Consider the following 19,782-nt stretch of genomic DNA (forward strand, 5'->3'; position numbering starts at 1 on the left):
ATGTTCAACAGATCAAGATTTTTAAAATGATACCTCGTAAAGTCTATTTTGTACGAAACAGATGATAATTATATGACAGTGGTGAATATGGGGGTTCTGGGGTGTTGCTTTCAGACACAGAGTGTCACAATGGCAAATTGGTCTAAAGTTTGCAAATGCAATATATCTCCTTCTTATTTTTATTCAAAATCTGGACTATTGTCCGATGCTCATGAACTACAAAACACAGTCAGCTACAGTATAACATTTAACATTTCTCTGACTAAATTCTAACCTAAGGTTTGTGTGTATGTAAACCCCATTAGTGTCAGTCGAAGATACGTATGCCTACTGAAAAGCAGAATTTAATCCAGTATCTTTATACAACAAATAATGACACTACGTTGTTTCTGAATTACAACCTTTTAGCACTTTTTACACATCTTTTGTGTAACCTTTGTCCAGTTTTAAAAAATGGTTTCGTTTTTAATTTTGCAACCAAGGCATTTCTAATAATGTTGTAACAAATACTTATTTCAGTGTTCTAAGCTAAAAGAAGTTCAGAGCAATTATATCCAAATCCAAATTACTTCTCTTTGCTAAAGATTCTGATTTATTCTCTGGTAGTACTTGTCTGGATAAAAAAAAACAACCTATTGTGGTAAATCATTTACTAGTAATTTTTTTTTTTAATTTTTATCTTGACAAAATGGACAACAGGAGAGATTTCACTTTCTAAAGAGATTGATCCCCCTTTATAGACCTCTAGTTGCACACATGTTGCTATGTCAGCAGCAGAGGGATGTCAGGGGAAATGAGCAAAAGTGAAAGGCAGAGGAAGCTTAGTAAAAGGGGAAATCAAGAGTGAAAACAAATTACTGTATAAGTGATAGGCATTGACCTGATAATGTAGGTCCCTTGCTGAATTCAATCTAATGGCTCTGTGACTATAAGATACACTTAGTGTTTTGCTATATCTACTTTGAGGAAAGTGTCAGAACAAAAATGAGAACTTAACCATAAATGATGAATGGAGTGAGGGAAAAAAAAATACATTTCTGGTTTAGCTTTTCATTACACACTTCTTGCTAGTAAATTAACATTATTTTGTAATCCTCTGAGTCTTGTTTACAATTGCTTGGAGGAACATATGACATTCTTGTTGGGGTACTAGATGCAATGTGTGAGCTTTCCATTTCAGAAGACTGGAACATATCTGATTTCACACTATACTGCCTTAGCCAAGTGTTGCTGATGAACTAGAACATGAATTCCAAGGCCTTGGCTGCATGGCAACTCAGCCCTCACTTCATCTTTCTTAAAGAGAGGTTGCTCTTGTCTGTTATATAGGAGAGTCTATTAAGAAACTAAAGCTCACATACTGTAGATGTAAAGTTGAATTGTAAATCTTAAAGTTCATAGTTGTAAATTAAAAGCTTTTTTGTGAGTAGTTAATAGACTATATTCAGTCAAAAATAACCTCATATGCAATTTTTGTGTTTGCTGTTTTTTTACCAAGATAAAACCTAGATGACTTGACTGCTTGGTTTTCATGGCTGTGAGGGACAAGCATTCCCTGAAACAAGTTTTATGCAAAATGTTAACCATTGCACAGTATACGTTTTGAAGATAAACCATATTATCTTCTTTGATATATGTACCTGGGAAATATTGAACTAGATTGGACACGACTCATAGGCAGAATAGCTGTCACACGAACATATCAAACCTGGTTAAGTAGTGGTGATCATCCCCAAATAACCTGATACCTCCATGAAGCTCATACCATAAAATCCACTGCAATCTTTTAGTTTGCTCACCACTTTGATCTTGAACTTAATTTCTCAGATTCTAAATACCAATGATCAAAATACTGAAAAGAAAAAGATAATAAAAATGAAATGAGAATAGAATGCTCCATTAGATGACTGATTATAGAAAACCACTGGTGTTTTAAAAGTATATTTAACTGGATGCAATATCCAACTTGTTTAACATTCATATTTTTATTAATAGATGGGGGCCTCAATCAGGGGTCCATGTTGCTGATTGTACAAACACAAATAAAGGTATAGTCTGAGCTCCAAACTGCTTATATTTTAAGCCCTGCAGTCTGCCAGTTCTTCCTTGTGGGTGAACTCCTGCACTCATGTATATTTAGTTGCAGGACTGGAACCTAAGAATATGTATGAAGAGCGGCGGGAGAGGGATATAGTTAAATATAATAGCATATTCTTTATACCTTTATTAATAATAATAATATATATATATGGCAAAGTCAGCTATCTTCATCTGCTCCTCCAAGAAGCCCTCTCTAAACTATGACACTAGTTTTACTAATAGATAGCAGGAAAATATTCTTTTAATGTATGCAAAATTCAACCAGTTGCATTTTTCATAAGATGGATGGAGAACTTGTATTAGTATAATTAAGACGTAATTAAAACACAATATATTATCTTCTCATAAACTTGGAGGTATATCTTTATGATTTAGTTTGAATGAGGGCTAGGTAATTCAGAAATAAGTTCACATGTGTTCTACTGTTTAAGTATTACTTTGAGTAATTACAAGCTTACAGAGATAACACATGAGGCAAAGGGGAGGGGCATGTGGGGCCCCTTCCCCCCCACAGATTTACTGCTTGTCTTCTACTGAGCATGCTTACATGGAATGAACATGCTCAGTAACACTGCTAAAGCCAACTGCCCTCACTTTGCCCCCCCCTCACCTCCCCACTATTGGCAGGTGTGAGTCATCTCTGCAAGCTTATATAATTATACAGGAGATTTAATCAGAGATCTACATTTAAAGTAGACTCAGGGACATTCAGTAACATTAGTTGTAAATGTGGTGAAGGAACTGTAGCTGACTAAAATTGTTGGATTATAGTAAGCCATTTGGAAACTGAATGAAAAAATTTCAAATACTTAAATATTCTTTATTTTTAAACTCAAAACAAGAACTTTCCTATAGCTATTAACAATAAATAGTTGGTCATTTTTAGAGTTCAGACAATGCTATGCATATGAAAATGCTCTTTAAATTGTGTAATAGTATATTGTGTATTATGTCCCCAATAATTGATATGCCTTACATAGATCCATACTTCTATAGCAAGAGTGAGAGAATCAGACCTACTACTGACAGTACCAAATTGCTCCATTAACACATGGATAGATTGCACCATTTTTGCGCTGGATTATTTAAATATGTAAGACCTAGTTTTTCAGTGTTCATAGATGTTAAGGCCAGAATGTATCATTCTGATCATTACAGAGACCAAGTGAGTGAGGGAATATCTTTTATGAGGCTAACTCCTGTTGGTGGGAGATACAACCTTTTGAGCCACAGAGAGTTCTCATTCAAAACTGAAAAAGAACTCTCAGTGTCACAGCAAAATGCCAGGTGGAACAAATTGTTTAGCATAAGTAGTTAGCACCTATTGTAATGGACCGTTCAAGGTATATCATGTCTGACTTCCTGCATAACACACAATCTGTAGCATTTCACCCAGTTACTTTTGCATCAAATCTAATAACTTGTGATTGAACTAGAACAAGTCTTTCAACTGAAATGCAATACAGCATTTTTGAAAATCCATTCCTGTACATTGTAAGTATTTACAGTAGACATCAGATTATTCCACACCTATATTATAATAAAAAAAAGGCCAAACGTAAGATCTTTAGAAGCAATGTCTGATTGTCTGAGTCCTGGAAAAATAAATCCATCCAATGCAAATTTAAATTTTCAATGGATATGTCTACATAGAATATTCTAAGTAAAATGGACTGATAGAATAAATAATGAAGGGTTCCTAGAATGTGCACAGTTTTCTAAACAATAATTTGGAAGAAGAGATTAACATATTTGGGACATGTATTAAGAATGCCAATAATAGGCTCGTAAACAAGCAACCCTAAGGCAGGAGAAGGAGAGGTCAACAAAGAAACACACTCATTAACACAATAATGACAGAAATGGCATTATTACATCTCAATATAAAAGACTTGTAAATAGAGCCCAGGAGAGGATTGATGCTTTATGACTTCTGATTTATCCACCTGATGGTGAGGAAGGGATGATGATATCATAATAAGTTTATGTAATACCAGTCCCCATTAAATCACAACAGCTATCTTTTTTTTATACTTTGTCCTGTGTCTCGTACTGCTTATTTGTTTATTGCTATGGCATATGTTTTCAGATAATTAAAATGTCCTAGTCAAGTCAAATGACTACATCTCTGCACCTTCTTTTAAAATGTAGGGGTCTAATGTCTTGATTTACTTTCATGTCTATGAAGAGCAAGGTTAGTGAAAAGGAATTCCTGTTTCCATCACTTTGTTAAGAAGAAAATAAACTAATGAAATTTGGCTTTCGATGATAGAGATATCAGCAAGCTTGACTTGCTGCTCACATGTGGAGGGACAGGAAATGGCAGAGATCAAAGCAATCAAATTGATCTAAGGTTTTTATTATTGCATTTTCCTATATTATTAAGAATCAAAGGTGGTAACCCTACAGTACATGCTACTGCTATATGGTCAGTGCCATGTATAATCTTTTAGCGATATTTACTGGGACACATTATTGTCATATTGACTAAATGTTAACCCTTTATTTTCTTGAGGTTGCATATTTTCCAGCCTACTGTAACATTATTTATACAGTTCACTCACCATGGACTTTAAGTTCTTAGTTGTTTTGGCTATTCTGTTTCTTTAAACAGCTTGGAACTCCATTAGCTAGTGGAGTGCTGATGGAACTGGCTACACAGCTCGTGTAGCTGTACAGCCAGTAATGATTTAATCTGCTATTAACAAATGTTACTGTATATTGTTTTCATTTTAATTGTGATAATGCAAGAAGGTGATTTAGTGCAGGGATTCACAGGACAAAATTTTTGATGTCCTCGGAGTACGGCCACCAACTCCTGCCGGTGGCTGCTCTCACACTTTTTCCTAAAATAATTAACTTTAGGAAAACAAATATGTGCATATACACATCAAAATCATTGTAATGTATTTATTGCTAGCTAGTAAGTCTGCTGTGAAAAGTGATATTAATAAACATACAAGTATCACCTTTCACAGCAGACGTACTCACCCCCAGCAAACCTGGGGACAAATTAAGTCCTGGATGGGAGACTGGGGAAGCAATGGGGGATGGGAGGATGCAACAGGGGGCCAAGGCCTCAAGTCTAGGGGAGGGGGCCCCAAGCATTGTGGCTGTAACCTGTCACCCCAGGACTGAAGCCCAAAGCCTGAGCCCCTGGGAAAGTGGGGAACTCACCAGTTGCCTGCTCCTACAGTGTTCTGCCCTAGGTACTGTCAAAGGGGGCAGGGCCCAATCCCTGCTGGCAGCCACAGCAACCAACATCAAGGCAGTGCATCCAGGGTGGGGGAGAGGCTGCTTCTTTACCCCTCATTCCCCCATCACAGCTCAGGAGGCTGTGACCACAAGAAAAGCCCCTGGTGGCTGCATTTGAGAAACACTGATTTAGTATATGCATTCTGTATGAGGATGTGTGTACTGCATGAACTCATTTCTTATAACCTCCCTATGCAATGCACTTTTACAGTTAAAAGAAATTTGTACGCATACCTTTATGTAGCTGTAAAATTACCAACAAATATGTTCGCATTATGCAGGCAGTTAAGTACTAGCAATAAATACTAGCCGGTGGCCATACCGTAACTTGCATCTCCACACCATAAGAATAAAAACCCTATAACTTTACTTATCTAAATTACACCTGCACAGATTGGAGACCTCCTACAGATAGCCAACTGCAACAGCTTGAAGACCTTCTGCAGGAAACAAAGTAAACCATCCAGGGTGCTGTAAAAGGAGAAATGGTGTAAGTCTGTGAGTTATTTCCTTCTATTTCTGTTTTATTTATACTGTTTATAAAAGTAAATTACTTGTGTGGAGTGCTGTTCTTGGAGCTGCCAAGTTCTCTATGGGGAAGAAGTCTACCAAATCCCTTTTACTTTTATAGACAGCAGTTGAGCTTTAGCTCAGGGGATTAGATCTGCAAGGTTAAAAAGCTTTGCTTTCTAAGGGGAGAATCAATCTGATTTGAGAAAAGGGACAGACCTGCTGGAATAAAGCAAGCCCTGTGGAAATTACCAGGACTAGCACTGGCTTGGAATAAATAGATTTACCCAGAGTAGCTGTGATTTTGTAAACAGCAGTGCATCTCCCTCCTTTACGATGTAATAATCACAAGAAAGAAAACCCAGGATTTGTAACTTTTAAACATCCTCCTGTGGTGCATTGTTCCTGAGACATCACAGATGTGGCAGGGAACTTCACTTGATAAATATCTTGCAGTGAAGCTGTTATCAGTATGCTCCTTGGGTCCCTTCAGTTAGGAATCAAACTACTAATTAATCAGAGACAGTATATTACTTTTTTTGGTAGTAATTAAATGGTAGTAATTAAATGACCATCGTATAGATTATGGACACATTCATGACAGCCATTCTTCTTACCTTCATACATCTGCACCTAAACTATCAGACATAATACAATATAAGTAGTCTTCATTCATTGGAGGCATTTGAAATAACACATTTCCCTAAAAACAATATTTTAAGAATTAAATTCTCATCTGTCAATGCTCTGAGCTGGTCACAATCAGAATTTCCATCCTCTGAGAAATTTCAGTCTTTCTTTCCCTACCAAAATGCACTGAGAAGTTGAAATATCCATTTTTTTTTCCCACAGAAGGGAAAGTTCAAAACAATTTTGACTTGGAAATGTTCCAAATCAAAATACTAAATTTTGGTTTGATGAACCTAATCAAAACATTTCATTTCATCTTGTTTTATCATTGATTTGTATTTCTCCCCCAACAGCTGTAGCAGTGCCTCATGCCTATTCACTTTCAGGATCCTGGCTACCTGTACATAATACACTGCAGTGGTCCATCCTAGTGATCCTGCCAAGGAGCCCAAACTATAGAGGAAGATGGAGACCCATGGAAAGCTGAAGTGCAGCTCCAACATAACACTGGCATAAGTTCCCCAGTGACTTTACACCAGGGGAAGACTGTGCTCAGTGGATCTCTATTCTGTTATTTCCCCACCACATCCATTCATAGATTCAGAGATTCCAAGGCCAGAAGGTGATCATCTAGTCTGACCTCCTGCATACCTTGGCCATAGAACTTCCCCAAAAATAATTCCTAGAACAGATCTTTTAGAAAAACATCCGATCTTCATTTAAAAATTGAAAGTGATGGAGAATCTACAACAACACTTGGTAAATTGTTCCAATGGTTAATTACTCTTGCTATTAAAGATTAATGCCTTATTTCCAGTCTGATTTTGTCTAGCTTAAACTTCCAGCCACTGGATTGTGTTATACTTATCTCTGTTAGATTGAAGAGCCCATTATTAAACATTTGTTCCCCAAGTAGATGCTTATATACTATAATCAAGCCACCCCTTGTATTTTCTTTAGACAAATAGATTGAGATGTTTGGGTATGTCTACACTGCAATTAAAAACGCATGGCTGACCCGTGCCAGCTGTCTCAGGCTTGTGGGACTCAAGCTAAAGGGCTGCTTAATTGCATTGTAGGAATTCGGTCACAGGTTGGAACCAGAGCTCTAGGACTCTGTAATGTGGGAGAGTCCTAGAGTTTGGTCTTCAGTCTCAGACCAAACATCTATACTATACCTAAACAGTCCTTTAGCCCAAGCCCTGTAAACCAGTCAGCTGGCATGGCTCAGCTGCGGGTGTCTAATTGCAGTGAAGTCATAGTCTATCACTATAAGACATGTTTTCTAATCTTTTAATCACTCTCGTGGCTCTTCTCTAAACCCTCTCCTATTTATCAACATCCACCTTGAATTGTGAGCATCATAACTGGACACAGTATTCCAGCAATGGTGCCAAATATTGAAGTAAAATGTCCTCTCCCATTACTCAAAATTCCCATATTTATAGACATTTATCCAGTGTTTATCGAGAGATCAGAGTGCAGATACAGCTGCTGTTAGCCATCACTGTCATTGTAATCAAGTCAAGATCACTTGTATCTAAGCTACCATTAATGTTTAGTTCTGTGATGAGTGCCTCTTTAGCTGTTAAGAGAAGATCCAGTAAAGAATTCCCCCATGTTGGCTGCAACACTTTGAGTTAAGAAATTGTCATCAATAATATTTTGAAATTCCAAGGATGTTTTAGGACTGGCAGCATGAGACCTTCAACATATGTCACTCAAACTGAAGTCCCTCATGATCACTGTGCCCTCCCCCTCTCATATTATAGATAAATTCATAAGGATCCAGTCATCCTGTTCCTAGTATAAGTTAGTGGTCTGTAGTAGACACCAACTAATACTCCATCTTGTGCTTTATCTGTTAGGACATTGATCCATAAGCTTTCAAGATGATTTTCTTCCAAGTTATCAGTGACTCTGAAATGGGTAATGCCATTTTTGACAGTGCACTCACTCCCTCCCCCTTTTTTTTGTCCACTCAATTCTTCCTAAATAGCTCATAGCCTTTGATTTTAACATTCCAATTTTAACATGCAAATCATCCCACCTGATTTGAATAGTACCAACTAGAAGGAATGTATTGATCATCAATGAACAAAAAATTCCAGTTCATTTTGTTTCCTACCCAGATTCCTAACCCTGGTGTATAGGCAATTCAGGAATTTCTTCTCTTCATGTCCTTTAGTTCCTTGATGAATTATCAACATCTTGATTTTATTTTTTTGATGAGTTCTCATATCTTCCCTCTTCTTACCTTCTCTTTTTGTTGTTAGTTTAACTCTCTCCTGACTACTCTAGCCGGCCTGTCCCTGAGAAGATTGGTTCCCTTTCAACTGAGTTAGAAGCCATCCAAAATACAATCTCTTCTTCTGCAAAGAAGGTAGACCAGTGTTACACAAAAGCAAAACCGTCTACCCTACACCATTTAGCCAGTGGTTCACTTCCAGAATCTTCTGCCTTCTCTCCTCCTTTGCTCATAGGACAGAATATGGGCTTTCTTCTTTTTCAGCATGCTTCAGAATTCAGTGAAGTCATCTATGTCTTTCGATTCTTATGAGTATTGAATTTTCAAGAAGGATTATCTTTCTTTCTTGGACAATTGGAGAACTCTTTGTGGGTAAGCTTGATTTTTATTTTTCTTGTATGTGGATGGTGACTCAGCCAACCTCTATGATCTGTACTTCCCTCCATTTCCTTGGACCTGATGAATCTTGATAGGTATCTTCCAAAGTTTCCATGAGGATGACCTAGTATTGATTTGAAACTTCTGGCTCCCCCTTATTCAAAGATGGGGTGGCAACCAGCATAAGACCCAGCTTTGCTGCCTTTGCTAGCTTTATGTTAACAAAAATTTCTCCTGTCCAGGGCAAATTATCCATTTGCCATTTCTGCCCAGTCTCTATCTATTTTGTGTTATTTGGGTAGCTCAAAGTGTACTTAGTAGACTGGAGAAGGCAGCCCTAAATATTGAAAAAATATTGTACCTACCCTACAGTTCTCCTGAATTTTATGAAGAATATTATACATAGGATTTTGGAAATATATTTTATAGCTGAAAATGAAGTTGCTTCTGTGACAGCATCATATACTGAAAAAAAGTTAACCTTGTTACAAACTAATTTAAAAAGTCTATTTTTTCAAGTTTTTCTTTTAGAATAGAAAGTGGAATGCCTACCTTAACTATATAAGATCCACCTGAGTCATATAAGTCATATTGCAATACATATGCTTAAAAGTACAAAATTTTATGGTACTGACATTCAAGCAACTATCTTCTATCAAACTTTATGACATATCTTCATCTGATGTCCTGTTTTCATCACAGTTCCCATAGACTGGACCACCCAATTCTTACTTAAGGCACTTGTGGTTCTCTTAGATCTCTCTGAACTCTGGAAAGTTAAGTTTGCACTAGGTCAACTGGACTGGGCAGAATGTAATCAGAACATAGAGTGAGCTGAGCAGCTGGATGATGAACAAAGATTTGTTAAGAAATTATTTAGTGGGTAACTCTAGTAAATAATCATTAATAATAATCATAATAATATTTTTTGTTCTCAGAACTTATTATTAAAAACTCATTTGGTTTCATATAGTAATTTAATACTATAATAATGTGTATTAAAACTAAGGCATAGCAATCACAGCAATCTTCACTGGATTATCTTATTTTGAACAAGAATCTATTATGGATCTAAAAGACAAATTATTGCATGACCCCTTTTATTCATCTTTTTTTCTAATAATAGTCAAAGAAAGTCTGATGGCGAACAGCCCAATGTATGAAACATAGCAGCATGACACACACATCTCTTGCCACATATTTTTGCTGAAACTTTGCATTTGTCTTTATTGTTAATTACTTTTAATCCATTTATCTAATTAACTTCATGGAATTTTATGCCATTATAGCATTTCTTTTTCTCTGCTACATCTAGCAACTCAATAATGATGCAGAATCTTAGACTTGTAAATTTCTACTTAATACTATCTGTTTAGAATCTTGATTTTTAAGGTTTATTCTCTGTATTTAATTTATTTTTAACAGTTCCATGGTGCAATAGTTTCAATATTCTACAGTTTTATCATTCACATATGAGAGCATCATGTTGAACTAGATGAGAGGACCATAACTCTGAAATATGGTATGGTAGGGAGGAAAGATGGTACAGCACAGATCTTTGATATAGGACACCTGCGTTCCCTATTCTGAGAGACTTCCTATGTGACCTTTGTCATTGACTTCAGAAATAGGGAAAATATAGAGTGTTTGTTTGAATCTGATCATGCTATCTGCAAAGGGGGTACAATGTTACTACAGTACTTTACGTGGGTGTATGACGCTGACAACATTCATGTGTAATAAACACTTTCCAGATTCTCAGATGGATGGCTCTATAAAAATCAAATGGATAATAGACTATTATTAGTCCCCTTCATTTCTTTTATACAGGAAAGAAATTCTTTCAAAGGAAAGAAATTAAGTTACTTTGACACAATTCATTTTTATACTCCCATGTTACCAACGCCTTTTCACATTATTGTTTGGCAGCAGATTCTCAGGGCCCATTGCTGCAAACTGACTCAAGCAGGTGAACACCTGCAAGCACGTAAAGTCCCACTGATTTCAACTGGACATCATGCAGCACTAGGATCCCTCATTATAGGGTAGTTTGTAAAACCAGGGTCCTATACTGTGAGCTCTTTAAGGCAGGGACTTCATCCTGCTCTTTGGCTTCATCCATTCAGGAGCAGATGGGCCCTTATGCCAACACAGAGCCTCATTGAAGTTCATGGGTTTCTGCACGTGTGAAGGAGTCTTCAGAGGAGCTCTATATGGGTGGAGGGATCCACCACATGCTGGTCCTTGCAGGACTGGGGATTTAAGTTGTATAGAGTGTGGCAGAACAGGTCTCTGTTTCTTACTGTGGTCTATCCTATAAATATTGAATAACAATGAAAAAAATAATTAGGTTCTAAGAGGCTGACATTATTGTTATATTTCTTGAATGTTCCCAAATATCGAAGTTAACTTACTGGTTGGTATTTCCTGACACTTTTCCCTCTCTGAAAAGTAAGTACAATTTCCCATCTCTCCAGGATTCACCTGTCCTCTAAGTTCTCACATATAATTGCCAATTTCTATTTAAAATTCTTTTCTACCAATGGTTGACATTGAAACACCTGCCATTGCTATATTATTTCAGCTATACTCTTGGCTGACTTAGCTTCACAGCCTTTGAATATTTTATTCAGTCAGGTCCTGACAAGCAGCAAAGCTTTGGTCCTAGAGGAAGGATGAGATGGAGCTTTACGGACCCACATGAAAGCTCAATTTTATTTATAGGAAGCAGCTTCTGTAGAGCTCTGGGGTGAGAATCAGGAGAGCAAACTTCAGTTCCCACATCTATAACTGAACTGCAGTTACTTCAACTTGCCGTCTCACTTTCTCCATCTAAAAAATGGGGGTAACGTGCTTTGCTCCCACGTTACCAACGCCTTTTCACATTATTGTTTGTAAGCAGATTCTCAGGGCCCATTGCTGCAAACTGACTCAAGCAGGTGAACACCTGCAAGCAAGTCGAGTCCCACTGATTTAAACTGGACATCATGCAGCACTAGGATCCCTCATTATAGGGTAGTTGAAATAGAAATCAATAGAAATAAAATGTTACATGAGTTAAGTGCATTTATTTTGTCTTTAAATGTTTAAATATCTTTAAATGTCTTTAAAAGATAAACTGCATATGGGCCAAAAGTGACAGTTCTTTTATTTTCACCAGCCTTATCGTACGAATACCTAGTTCCATACTGTCCCTTATGCATGAAACATTTTACCACAACTTCTCCATATGGCAGCTACCATACTGGGTCCTTTAAATCAATCCTCAAGACTGACTTCTACCACTGTGTCTAGAATAAATCTGCCAACAGATGTCTAAGCTCAAAGTTAGTTAGGAAAAGAAAAGGAAACATATATATTTGTAAATATAAAATGTATGTACTAATTGTTTCCTTCTCTTTCCCACCCTTCGTATGTCACTTTTCATAGGCCTTCAAAACTGCTGCTACCAGTACATGTACAATTTGAAAATAATCAGTTGAAGTCATTGAGACTAATCATGTGAGTAAAACAGTGTTTCCAACTCTTGTGATTTTTAACATAGATCTTATGATATTTGGTGTTTTTTTTCCTAAAGCCTCAGTTGCCGGAATCAAGAAATTGCAAGAAAATCTCAGTTTTCATTTTTAAAAAAATGGAAGAAGAGAGAGGAAGGAATGCTAGTTAGTGTCTAGCCTTCATGGTTGTGGAGAATAACTTGAAAACATGACCTAAGTGCATCTTAACAGCTCAGAAACCAGAAGACAAATAAAAAGAATCCCAAATATATTATTTTTAAGCTCATTATTTTTTTATCTCTTAGAATTGATGATAATGAATTACTTATGTGTTTAAGATTGAGCCCTTAAGACATAATCCTGCCTGTTGTTCTATGTAGGTAGAACTCTGCACCCATGCAGAATCCCGTTATAGTCAATGGAGTATGGCAATTTGAAGGTTTGGCCTTTAGATTGTAAACTCTTTTGTGAAGTGGCTGTGCTTACTTTTGTGATTGTAAACTGCCTAATACAATGCAGTCCTGATGCTAACTAGGGATTCTGAGTGCTAACCATAATATAATTCTTCAATTGCCTATACACTAATGCTAAGATCCTGGACATTAAACAAAAGAAACTGGGATTGCTTATTTATTACCATAAATTTGATCTAGTAGTTATTACTGAAACTTGTTCAGATGATTCCAATGATTGAAATCAGGTAGATCAAGTGGGCCAAAGTGGAGAGGGAGTGACACTCAATATCTAAAAAACCCAAACCAAAAAATAAAACAGCACTACCTGTTTAAGTCACTGATAATTCAGAAGAAAATGATATTGAACGCATATGGATTAATGTCCCAACAGATAGAGCACAAGCTGAGATATTAGTTGACATCTGCTACAGACCACCAAATCACACTAAGAAATTGGATGACAGGTGCATAAGAAGCCGGGTCACAGGGGACTTCAGTTTGGGTGATGTATGGTAGAGGTCTTTTGCTGCCAGTACTAAAAAGGTACAAATGATCATGACTTTATCAAATTTATAAGATACACAAAGAATAAAGTCCAGATCTGGTATATATACTTGATGTTTTAAAAGGGCCAGTTTCACAAAGCTGAAAATGATTTAAACAAATTAGCTGTGAGGAAGAATTTAATCAGATATATATGAATGATAATTAGTAATTGTTTAAGAACACCTTACTACATGCACCCAAAACCACAAGTGAGGAATAAGGCCAAGCTGGTTTTAAAAAAACAAACAAACTGGTTTAGACGGAAAGTGAAGGCAGCTATAAAACAATATATAATAAATGGAAGAAAGGGGAAGTTGATAGCAATGAATATAAATCAGAAGCTTGGAACTGTAGAAAATTGATAAGGGAAGCAAAGGGACAAAAGGAAAATGTATGGTTAGCAAATTAAAGGACAATAGGAAGGAGTACTTAAGAATATTAGGAACAAAAAAGAATCCTGAAAATTGTATTGGTCCATTACTAGATGGAAATGCTACACTTATCAATAATAAGGCAGCAATGTTAAAAAAAATTCTGTTCTATATTTGGGGTGGAGGGACGACAGATGATGTAGTCATATCATATAATACTACAGTCCATTAGCAGGAAGACATGAACATCAGCTACTGAAGTTTAACATTTTAAATCATCAGGTCCAGAGAACTTCCACCTAAGAGTTTTAAAAGAGCGGGCTGAGGAACTTGCTGAACCATTTAATGTTGATTTTCAATATGTTTTGGAACACCAGATGACTGTAAGAAAGCTAATGTTGTGCCAATATTTTAAAAAGATAAACAGCAGGCCTGTCAGTGCCACATTGATCTCAGACAAGATAATAAAAGTGTCTGGTACAGGACTTTATTAATCAAGAATTAAAGGAGGGTAATACAATGAATGCAAATCAACGTGGGTTTATGGAAAATAGATCCTGTAACCTAACTTGATTTTTTTTTATGAGATTAGTTTGGTTGATTAAGGTAATAATGTTGATGTAATAGACTTCAGTAAGGTGTTTGACTTGGTATTGCATGACATTTTGACAGAAAGATATAAAGACTTGGCAGAAAGATATAAAATTAACATGGCACATTTAAATGGATTAAAAGATGGCTAACTGATAGGTCTCAAATGAAATTATAAAATGGAAATGGTCATCAAGTTGCTGTGCTCCCACTGAGGTTCTGCAGTGATCTGACCTTGGCCTTATATTATTCAACATTTTGGTTTAATGACCTGAAAGAAAATATAAAATCATTATTCAAAGTTTGCATATGCCACAAAAACCGAGAAGTGGTAAATGATAAAGAGGACAGGTCACAAGTCACCAATGGACCAATTTACCATGGATCATGGTAGATTCTTCATCACTGACAATTTTTAAATCAAGATTGGATGTTTTTTCTCAAAGATATACTCTAAGAATTATATGGCCTGTGTTGCAAAGGAGGTCAGACTACTGACTGCTGAGTCCATGAATTTATAAGAATGAAAGGAAGGTTGGTCCAGTAAGCAAGGCTCTAGCCTGGGGCTAACATGATGTGGGTGCAAGTCCCTTCTGTACCATTGACTTCCTGTGTGACCTTGGCTAATCACTTAGTTCTCCATTTGTAAAAAGGGGATAATTACCCTTCTCTGCCTCATGTGGGTGGTGTGAGGATAACTGCATTAAAGATCATGAGATACTTGGATACCACAATAATAGGCAGGGCCCAAGCATAATTTTTTTGGGCCCAGTACAAACTTGTAACACGGGCCCCCTCCCACACACATACCACAATCCCTCATCCCATATATACAATCTCATGAGCCATGACATTTTTTTTCCTCATGGTAATGGGGGTTGCAGGCTGGGCTGGGCCCCCAGGGCCTCTGGGCCCTGCTAAAGTGTACCCTTCCCCCTCCACCTATGTGGGGGCCCTGGTGATAGGGACCAGTTAAGTACCTCAGACAGAAGAATTAAAAATAATATTGCTGGAATATTTGGAGGAAGTCAATATGAAAGGGAATGAAACAAATCTTTTAAAAATTCAGGTGGATGTTTACTGAAATTATATTTTTCTCTAGTATTAATCCTATGCTAATCTATCTATCCCACCTTCTAAATGCTAAAGCCGGTGAATAAGATCCTCATCAAATTGTAAAGTAGCAGCTGTTAAGGCTATGTGGTAGATTGGGGATATATATTACACCGTCTTATCACACCTCACAATTTTTACATGCTTCCGATAAGCTATTTAATAAAGATTATAATGCTTGAAAAATGTTATCAAATATGATAGGAAAATCTTTTCATTCTGCTACCAAAAACAAGGACTAAAAATCAAACTCTGCCATGAATTTAATAAACTTGCCAAGTTGTTCTTTAGGAAGAATTAGTACCATTTCCACTTGAAGGCATCCAGTATTTTCTGAACTTTTCCCAATAGCAGTGTATAGTGACTATTTTATTCTATCAAGAACAACATCCTTAGGACCTGGTCCTGTAAGTCAGTGGGAGTACATTCATGTGAAACAACTTGCAGGATCAGTGTAAATCTTTCCTTATTTTTTTGTGTTACAGATTTAATCTTGTAGTGTGATATGCTTTTGGGGAAGGGAGTGAAACAGAGTGTGTAATTACTTCAAAAATCTGAAGTCTGACCTCTAGCAGGCCCATCATCAGAAACCTTTGACAGGCTGAGTGGTATGAGAATGTTTGCTAAGTTGTGTTTGCTTCCTTCCTTCTGAGTTGTTTCATAAGCTGGTGGTACAGAGAATGCCCCGGGGAAGAGAAACAGATGGGAAAGAAAAAGGGAGTAGGAAAAAGTATTTTCTATAGACCTTGTGGATTAGAAACCTAGTGTTTGGAACTGGAAAATAAATTTAAAAAATATTTGTTTAGAACGCTTTTACTAACCAAAATAGTGCTAGAAAACTTAAAATATAGCTAAATATTTCAACTAGGAATATTATAACTCTCTGGGGTACTTTATTATTAATCCCACTAAATCACTGCAGCATTCTATATAGCTAATCCAATCCTCCCCAGAATAGAGAGGGGTTTTTGTTTGTTCTTTCTTATTTACTTACTTGCATTACATTCCTATTTAATGAGTCAACAGAAGAACTATAACATGGTAGCAACTGAACCAATGTAGGGAAGAAAAAAACCTCGTATGTCTCTCCTCTTTTTTCCCCCAGTTTGTAGAATTATAGGCCTTTTATTTAAAGATGAAAACAATAATTGTTTGTTCTCTCTAGCTACATCTAAAGAGTCTGATTCTCATAACTAGTCCTTAACTGGTTTTCAGTAGACTTCACTGTGACAGGGTGGAGTAGACCCAGAGGCTGCTGGAGGCCTCAGTGTCCTGCCACACCCTGACCCAGAAAGGAGCAGAGAAGAATTCCTCCAAGTGGCCTAGAGTGGTTGCAAGGAAATAGCCAATGAGAGAGACTGCAGGGAGAAGTGAATCATGGCCTGGAAGGGCCACATAAAAGGATCTGCTGAACTCCCTGGAGCTGGAGAGAAAAGAGGGAGTTCCTGGCTGGCTGGCAGGAATGAGCCTAAGACAGTTGCTGGCATGGACTTGGGGAGCCAAGAAGGAGCTCCTGGCTGACTACTGGGACTAAGTAAGGACTGAGCCTAGAGAGGGCTGCAGGTAGATAGGGTCTCCAGGGCGAAAGCCCTGTGGGTATGACCCCATACCGGGACCTGGACTATTTAAAGACTGAGGCCAGGGAGACACCAATAGCAGGGTACTGAGAGAGGACCTGGTGGACTGTATACCACGGAAGGGATTGTTTTGTTTTACATACAGACAGGGTGTGTGACTTGGCTGGAGGGCTGAGTCACTGAAAACCACCTGAGAAACTACCAATAGAGGTCACCAGAACTGAAAGACTTGAGACACACCCGACCAGAATGGTTGCTCACGAGAGGTGGGTGCTGCCATATTGCAGTCATCCAGGGACCTATCCCAATAATTTAAAGGGAAGCAATAACCAATCAACAGCAGATGAGACATTGTGGGTAATATTTCTCTAGAAAAGCCCAGATCTTCTGCAGAAAGTTAAGGACGAACTCTGAGATGACAGAGTGGTGAATGTAAGTCTCTAGTAAAATTCTCCAGGTGTAGAAGTCATGAACACAGGTCTGGTCTGAAACTGGGGAGAAAAATACCGTGCCATATATTTTCTGTTTACACATTTTATGTAACTTATTCTGAGATATCCTTTTGCTAGCTAGGCCCAGTTACTCAACTGGTGACACCCTGTTAAGAGGCATTCTAGTATTTTTAGTGATGTTCTGCTGTTGGATTTAATCATTGCAGACACCAGGTGACTTTTTTCTTAAAACCAATCACCTAACCAGAAATGACCTTGTCAGAGTAAAAAAGTATTTCTGTTGCCTGAGAATATATAATAGGATAAAGTGCCATCCATACTGTGTGTATATATGTTTTTTTTAGATAAACCACTCAGTTTACCCTAAACCTGGCAAAAAATAGTTGTGCAGACAAAGTATGCAGAGGGTTGTTTGTTGTTTTATCTGGAGTTTTTGACCTTTCAAAATGGAATTCAAATATAGACTGGGCAGTTTTCAATTTTAGTAATGTTGGCCTACTTTTAATTTTGTCGTACTTCTGAAAAATTTTGAACTCAGTTTGCTTTCAAAATTCACCAGACACAAGGACTTAGTTTAACAGCATTTGTTGACTAGCAATTGTGAGTTGAAATGAATAGCTAGGGTTTGTCTTGGTGTTTTTATATAAAATATATGCTAAACAAGGACAGGTAGCACATCCTGACATCAAATCTTTCTAGTACATTATGAACTTAAGGACTTAGAGATAGGTAAAAGTGGGAATACCCAAACTACCTGTTTGCATATTAGTACCCCCAAACGAAAGTTGGGGATGTTGTTTATAATGGGTTTGTGCAGGTGTTATAAAATGTAATGGCATAATAAGTTAATAAAGCTGAAGTGTCTCAGGGGACTAAGAAATGTTTTTTAGAGGGGAAAGACATAAAGGACTGTCATAGAAAAGATCACACAGCTTCTCTTTTAGGGTTGGATCAAGCAGAACTTTAATTGTGACATACACACAGGAAGCTATAGCTATAGGGAAGCCCAGACAGCACGTCCCTGTGCTGATCTCTGGAACTTCGCCTTCGTACAAAATACAGATGGCTTATATAGCTTTTTAAGATTCCTTTTTACATATAGATTGTATAGTGGAATTTCTGATACTTAACAGGTCATTTACCGCACATAGGGTACTTATAACACACAATGGGGGTCTCATGGTGCCAGCATGTCCCGGTGATTGTCCCGGTGCCAGTGAGTCCCGAGTCACATACAGTCACTTGTTATCTATCTGACAGGGTATGGCTGGGTGCGGCTACAAAGGTAGTTAACGTCTTACAACATAGACCAATGATTTTGCATTTCTATTGTAGTTTTAGGACATCCTGCCCGAATTTAGCATTTCTATCACAGTTCCAGTCTAAGGCATCTTGTTTTCTATCACAGTTCCAGTCTACGGCATCTGAATTTTTGTGATTCCACAAGACCAAATAGTGTATTGAATGTATATGTGTAACCTATTGCTGCTTGGTATGGTGCTCTGTCCCCCTCTAGTGGCACTTAGCCCAGCTAGAGATTGATGAGTCTGCTACAGCCTTTAAATAAGGGTCATGGAGCTTTTAGCTCATGCAGTACAGGCTCATACAATAAGCATCACAAGTCCCACGTTCAATCCTACCCACCAATGAGTTAGGTAAACTTTGGCTAATAGACAGAGAGTAGATACGTTTGCAGATGAAAGGGAAGATAAATCAACTGTGATTTGAAAATGGTTTAACAGTGCTTGAGCTAGAAAATGCCCTATCTTCTCCATTTCTAACTTTTTTTTCTCATTATTATTACTTATATCATGAATTCTTAATCCAGGGATTGTGATCTCAGCATGATTGCAAATTTATGTCAGGTGGTTGTGACCACACTGACTTTCCCATGTTGGTACTTGAGAGGAGGGTCTTGACTGGATCACTGCTAAATGGGAGTGGATCCTGGTATGGGAAATGTGGGTTTGAGATGGAAAAAGTTGAAAAATATTTACTTATGTAATGCTCTAACTGTACTTTACAGCAAGATAAAATAAATGGTCCCTTCTCTGAAGAA

This window comes from Emydura macquarii, unplaced genomic scaffold (genome assembly GCF_026122565.2).
Source record: "Emydura macquarii macquarii isolate MOO-44397 ecotype Brisbane River unplaced genomic scaffold, CSIRO-AGI_Emac_v2 contig_712, whole genome shotgun sequence".
NCBI lineage: Eukaryota > Metazoa > Chordata > Testudines > Chelidae > Emydura > Emydura macquarii.